Source organism: Papio anubis, chromosome 13 (assembly GCF_008728515.1).
Source record: "Papio anubis isolate 15944 chromosome 13, Panubis1.0, whole genome shotgun sequence".
Classification (NCBI taxonomy): Eukaryota; Metazoa; Chordata; class Mammalia; order Primates; family Cercopithecidae; genus Papio; species Papio anubis.
The window spans coordinates 69097664-69103663 of NC_044988.1; positions in this window are offsets into that span (position 1 = coordinate 69097664).

Genomic DNA, 6000 nt, shown 5'->3' on the forward strand with positions numbered 1-6000 from the left:
AGCTCAGGTTGTATGCTAACTTCTTGGTTCATGGTGAAGTATTTAGTCTCTCCTAGGGCCCAGTAGCAAGTCAGAAGATGTTTCTCAAAAGAAGAATAGCAACTGGGAGAGGATAACATAATTTTGCTTCAAAATTCCAAAAAGTCTAAACTATGATTCACTCACAAAGGTTTGCCATGTGCTCTGTAATGCATCTCTGTCAAGATGCTCCAAGAACTATTGGATCCGCTGGGTCAGACAACTGCTTCTGGTGGTCTTTACTAATGGGCATTGAGAAAAAAGCATTTGCTACATCGATAGCTGCCAGAGGATATGCTGTTTTGCTTCAGCCAAGAAACCACATTTGGAATTGCAGCAGGATAAGCAGTCAGGAAGACGACATATTAACAAAGTGGAGGAAAGCAGGACAAGTAGGAACCCATTTAGAAACTCTGTGTCCATCCATTACCACATTTTACTACAGTTACCTTCAGAGAATAATGGCTGCTGCCCACTTCCATCTTCCATATGTGCAAGTTTCTCTTTTGGGCCAACCCTAACCCTGAGTCACAGAGTAAATGGAATACTGGAAAACATTGTTCCCAGCTTAACCAAGTTGACCCAGCACTATACAGTACACTGGTTTTGTGCATTACTATTTTTTATTCATTCATATATATAGATTGTGTTTATGTTTTGCATGTACAATTTAGTTCATAATTTAAAAAGAAGATTTTAAGACCAATATAAAAGTTGATGTTTAGAAGCTCCCGCAATAGAGACATGTGTAACAAAATTATTTGTGAATGAAAAAAAAGTATGTTTTATGCATACCACTCTTCCCTCTTCTAAAGAGGGGACTCCTTTTCTGAGTGCTGAGATGGGTCTGAGAATGCAAACTGTAGAGAGAACTATGAGATGGGGGTGAGGTAATGATGATGACTTGGGATGGGAGGCTGAAGAAAAATGTGAGTCTGGAGAATGACTGTGGCAGAACAGGGAGAATTTTTGAAGAGACAAGAAAGCTGCTATCCATAATGAAAAACTGGGGAAAGAGCATACTTATGTGGAATTTTATTACGTTTTGAAATATGATATTGTAATATAGAACCTCTTCCACTAGCTGCATGGAATCTTCAGTAAAATATCCACTTCTCATCATGCATGGAAGAGGTGGACTTATACTGGAGACAAGTCAAAGTGCTGAATGCAGTCGCAATAGTAGGCCTGGAGCTAGAACTATGGCTGTTCCCAGGAAGTCAGCTACAGCTCAGTTACATTGCTGAATAAAACAGTGCAAAATCCTGTTATTAAAGAGTAGTAAGCCATTTCTGTCCTATAAAAAGACACTTTGAGGCAGATTATCCTTTATTTCAGGGGGACAATACTCTGAACTGGCCCTTTAAGTCATACAAATATAAAACAAGCTTCACCTATTGTTCTTGGGAAGATCTGTGATGCAACCTAAATGCAGATATTTCAGCCTAAAAGTGAAGTGACTGTGCTAGAATATAAATTGTCCTGGCTAGGTTTTAGCAACCAGAATTATGCATCTACAGATGTATATGCCCTTATGTGCAGAAATGGGAAGTTGTGAGGAAGAGAAAGGCAGGAGAGACATTTAAGTAAGATCTTCATCTTACCCAATAGTCTTTTAAATGACTAGGCTTGGCTCAATGCATGCTTTTGTTTAATGTCCTAGAAATGAGACATGTGGTTGAGAGCATGGGCTCTGGCTGGGCATGGTGGCTAAAGTCTGTAATTCCAGTGCTTTGAGAGACTGAGGGAGAAGAATCACTTGAGGCTAGGAGTTCAAGACCAGCCTTGACAATATTGAAAGACCCCACCTCTGGGAAAAAAAAAGAAAAAAAAAAAAAAAGAACACAGGCTCTGGAGATACACTGCTGCCATCCAAATTCCCCTCTACCACTTACAGGGTGTGTTGTCTCACTGTTTTTATTTTAAAATGGGAAGGAGGATAGTTCTTACTTTATGAGGTTGTTAAAAGGATTAAGGATTAAAAAGGGTATGGAAAAAGTTTAGCACAGTGCTTGATATATAGTAATATCTTAATAAATTTTAGATATTATTATTATCTTGAAGTTGATATTGGGTCATCAATGATATAACTGTCTTGTTGAAACCAGAAGGTGAGGCTGCACTGCTGTGCATAGGTTGGAGTCTCTTCAGAAGTGAAATTCCCACCACCACTCATCACAAGAAAATGTGAATCCCAGGGGAAGTTGATGGAATGAGAAACTATGGATAATGTAAGAAATGAGCCAGAAATGAATGAGATAGAAATACTAGAATGCCAAGTCCCAGATTAGTAATGGAGCTTCTGGGATGCCAGAAATAAGACTCTCAAAATCAGAAGAAATGAAGGCTGCTTAAGCTCTGATTCAGGGAGATGCCTCAGGATGACAAGAAACTTATATATGAACTAGAAGGAAGTTGGGCTCTGCACCCATCTTGGGATACTTGCTCACAATTTGTGAGGAACATACTAAATACGATACCATTTCTATTGTTCTTGCTATGTAACAAACCAATCTAAAAACTTAGTGGCATAAAACAACAATCTTACTGTCCTCATGGTTTCTGTGGAACAGGAATGTGGACAGAGCACAGCAGAGGCGGCTTGTTTACCTTCTCTGATGTCTGGGCCTCAGCTGGGAAGGCTTGAAGGCTGGAAATAACTTGATGGCTGGGGTTGCAGTCATCTGGAGGGGTCTTTGCAGTTGATGCTGGCTGTGGCTGGGACTTCAGTTGGGCTGTCAGCTGGAAAAAATACAGTGGCCTCTCCATGTGGTGTCTCTGTATAAGCTACTTTGGTTTTCCTCACAGCTTGGTGGCAGTGAAACTTTATCACTTTTTATCATCTAACCTAAATCACATCTAAGTGAAGTCACACACCATCACTTCTTCCAAAGTCACAAACCCACTCAGATTCTAGGGAAGAGAGTTTAGATTCCACTTCTCTATGAGAAGAGAACAGAAATCATATTGTTAAAAAAAAAAAAAAAAAGCATGTGAAGTGGGAATTATTCTTTTGATCATCTCTGGAAAATATAATCTGTCTTAGATGAATGATCCTACTGAATTTCTCCTTTGCCTGAACCTTGGAAAATTCTTCTCATGTCCCTCAATATTTGGGACTCAAAAGCCAAATGAGTAAAGTATTGCTGTATGTGGGAGTCCAACAGGACAGCATTTCTGTAAAAGTTCCACTGGGAAAGGTTGGGTGGATGATATGTAATCACCGGGAATATGAAAATCTCAGAAGACAGAGAATTAAAGAATAGAAATAAAACAATTTTGGAAGAACCAGAAGCAATCGAAGCAGACCCTTCTTGGAGGAGCAATAGAGAAAAATGGTGGCAGAATGAAGAGTGGGGAGACATAGTAGATCAATAAAAGCCACAAAAGGAAGAAAAATAATTTCTGTGAAATATAAATAAACCTTGGGCAAAATTAACCAATCTTAACTTAGAAGCTGGCAGAAAACTTTTTTCAGTTAGGGAGGCCATTAACTGAAATTATTTGTTGTTAATGTGAATTAACACCAGCATATTTCGGAGTGACAGCTCAAATGTCATATTTGGGAGTGACAGCTCAAATGGGGATTAGAGATGGATCATACTTCTTTTCTTTCTTCCTTTCTTTCTTTTTCTTTTTCTTTTTTTGAGACAGAGCCTCACTCTTTTGCCCAGGCTGGAGTGCAGTGGCATGATCTCAGCTCACTGCAACCTCCACCTTCTGGGTTCAAGCGATTCTGTTACCTCAGCCTAACAAGTTGCTGGGACTACAGGTGTGTGCCACCACAACCAGCTAATTTTTGTGTGTGTGTGTGTGTGTATGTGTGTGTGTGTGTGTGTCTATATATATATATGTGTGTATGTGTGTGTGTGTGTATATATATATATTTTAGTAGAGACGGGGTTTTGCCATGTTGGCCAGGCTGGTCCTGAACTCCTGACCTCAGGTGATCTGCCCACCTCGGCCTCCCAAAGGGCTGGGATCTTACAGGCATGAGTCACTGCACCTGGCCCTGACATGGACCATACTTCTAAGAGATGGTAATAGCTCAGAACTACATAGTAATTTAGTATTATTACATCTTATATATCTGTTCATAGGTATAACATGTTCATTATGTATTACGCTAAGCTATTGTTATTTTTAAAAATGTTATATCTTTTACTTACTATGTTAAATATCCAGCCTCCTAATTAGTATGTGTTCTCTCTGAATTTAGGTGATACTTCTTGGAGTTTGTCAAACTATTTAGTCATCACTACCTGTAACATTTTAGCACCAGGTGGCAGCAGAATCTGAGGGCTGGGATAAAATACTTAGGAGGGAACTAAATACCTAATTAAGAATTTACCTCAAACCTAAGAATGGTCAATAAGGAGAAGCAATTGTTTTACTTCCTACTCTCCATGTTTAGATCTCTCTCTCTCTCTCTCTCATTTTAGTGAGTGATTATTCAAATTGAGCATATATCCTATTCCCCTCTCCACCAAACACTTACATATACTCTTGCAGACACAGAAAAGAACCAGTCAGCCAAGTGAATTATAGTGGAAGTTAGCCTCAGAAGAGCAAGAAGTAGGGTAGCCTAGCTCATAGACAGCCAGCAGGATAAACCCAATTGGAATCTGTTTGGAAAATCCAGGACCTAAAGAACAGAGACCAAGTTCAAACACCAATTCCAAAGGGCCAGGAGCAGAACCAAAGTCAGGCAGCAGAATGAAACAAAGAAGAGACGTCAAGCAAGAGTCAGTATGACTTACTTTAACAGTGACCTGCCTTTAGAGGTCAGCAAGGGCATGTGCCTGGTTATTTTGAGCTGGTCTAGAGACAAAAGAAACTAGACTCAAGCTGTCTTCTTAAATGTATCCAAGTGTTGAACACATCGCCTCTACAAAATTCTCCATTCTATGTAGGCTGGCCAAAGAACAGAGGCCTGGCAACCCTTCGCTGGTTTTAACATGCCCTTTCTGGGTAATCCAAACTGGCTGTTTGCAAGCTTGAGGTGACTCCCTCATCAGATGTGAGTGTGAGTGCTAATCTAGTCTTGCCAGAAGACATGTTAGTGATTTGAGATGGCAGTTCCAATTTGCTCTTATTTGAGAAGCAATGCCTTAGTCACTTCAGATTTTGTTTGGCTAGAGCCTGGTACTTAAGCTGTCAACCTGGATAGAGATGCATATTTTTTAAACACAAATACGAAATCATTTCAAAGTCCATTAAACAGATTTTTTTAGTTGGAGAGTAACTCAAAATTGCCAAGCTACTTTATTTTCTGATGTTTCCTTAATCATGATACAGTTCCAAATAGTATTTTTCAATAATTATAATTTTAAAGCATTTTTTAAAGTGAGTGTTAGAGCTTTTAGGCATCTTCAATCCTTTTTTCTGGTTGCTGCAAAGGCCCAGGATTCAGCCGTGGAACATATATCAGACTCTTCAATTAGATATCATTATTTGAAGAATCCCTAAAAAGTTTTGAATGAAGTCTATTGTAATCTTTCTTTATTCTTGAAGCTCTCCACATAGCTGCATATTTCACTGCATGCCTGTAAAAATGGATTTTCATGTCATACGTCTAAAGAAGAAACAGCAGTCTTTGTTCCAAGGAGTATTTCAGAAGATTTACAGGTGTTAACAGGTGGAAGGATTCTGGGTTTTGCCTTTAGGAAGAAATGACCAACCAAGCACGGTGGCTCACGCCTGTAATCCCAGCACTTTGGGAGGCTGAGGCGGTTGGATCACTTGAGGTCAGGAGTTCAAGACCGGCTGACCAACATGGTGAAACCCCATCTCAACTAAAAATTAAAAAAAAAAAAAAAAAAAAATAGCTGGCCATGGTGGTAGGCACCTGTAATCCCAGCTACTCAGAGGCTGAGGCAGGAGAATTGTTTGAACCCAGCAGGCAGAGATTGCAGTAAGCCAAGATCATATACTGCACTCCATCCTGGGCAGCAGAGCAAGACTCTGTCTCAAAAAATCAAA